We start from the raw sequence: 1,390 nt of genomic DNA, 5'->3' as shown, positions 1-1,390 counted from the left end.
TAATTATTTTGTTATTTAAACATATGACTAGTGATGTTCCAAGCAAATTGAATTGTTATTTACTTACTTTTCTAAGAATTGGATTGTTATTTATGTGTAAAGTGTAAACAGTCTGATATGGATTCAGAATCATATGATATTTTTTTTGGAACACTGTTCTTTTTGCTGATAAAATGTCACATTTCTAAATAATTTGTATTAGTTTACCAACTTTAAATCTATAAAATTATAAGAGGATAACTCAAAATTATAAATATAAAAGACATTTTTAATTTTATTAAGGTTGTGTTTAAAAAAATGAATTAATAATAAGAAATATATAAATAAATTAGGACTGTGTTTGATAAAACTGAAAATTAAGTCCTCAATACGAACACTAAATTTTAAGTACTTGCTAACTTAAAAATCTAGAAATAAAAAATTGAATTAACAAACAAAAATATCTTAACTTTAAATATTCAATATTTCAATTAATTTAATAATATTTGAACAAGTATATCAAGACTATTATACCTTTATATACTAATTATATATAAACTCATATTGAAGTATAAATTTAACATATTAAATAAAAAATTATTAATATATTTTTAAATGTAATATTAAATTATAATAAGTTAACTTAATATATATATATATATATAAATTAGACTAATATATATATATATATATTATTTTATAATTAGTTTATATATATAATCGTATTTTTATTTTATGATGCTTGAAAATAAATTTTTAAATAATCAGATTAATTATGATAAAAAAAAAAATTATTTTATTTATAATGAGAAGAAAATGAAAAATAATATAATTTTATATATAGTAGTAATTTTATTAAAATTAAAAATAATGTAAATATTTAATAAAATTAATATTTTTTTAATTGGTATATTAAATTATAATTGATTAATATATATATATATATATATATATATATATATATATATATATATATATAAAAATGAGATATTGATTATATATAGATAAATGTGACTAACAAGATATAATACAATTATATACATACTTTTTTGTTTTTTGTTTTATAATTAGTTTATATATAATTATATTTTTATTTTAGGATATTTGAAAATAAAATTTTAAAAATAATTAGATTAATTGCGCGATAATGGAAAACAATACGACTTTATATATATTACTAATTTTTTCTGTTTTATATTTTATGATGTTTAAAAATAATATTTTAAAAATAATGAGATAAATTATGATAAAAGAAATAAGAAGAAGAAAAGTTAGAATTGTAATGAGAAAAAAATTGGAAAATAATATGACTATATATAATACTAATTTTCTCTATTTTATATTTTATAATGTTTGAAAATAATTTTAAAAAATAATAAGATGAATTATGATAAAATAAATAAGAAAAAAA

This window comes from Impatiens glandulifera, chromosome 5 (assembly GCF_907164915.1).
Source record: "Impatiens glandulifera chromosome 5, dImpGla2.1, whole genome shotgun sequence".
In the NCBI taxonomy this organism is placed as follows: Eukaryota; Viridiplantae; Streptophyta; class Magnoliopsida; order Ericales; family Balsaminaceae; genus Impatiens; species Impatiens glandulifera.
The sequence above is the reverse complement of the archived record's forward strand: the minus strand, read 5'-3'. Positions refer to the sequence as shown.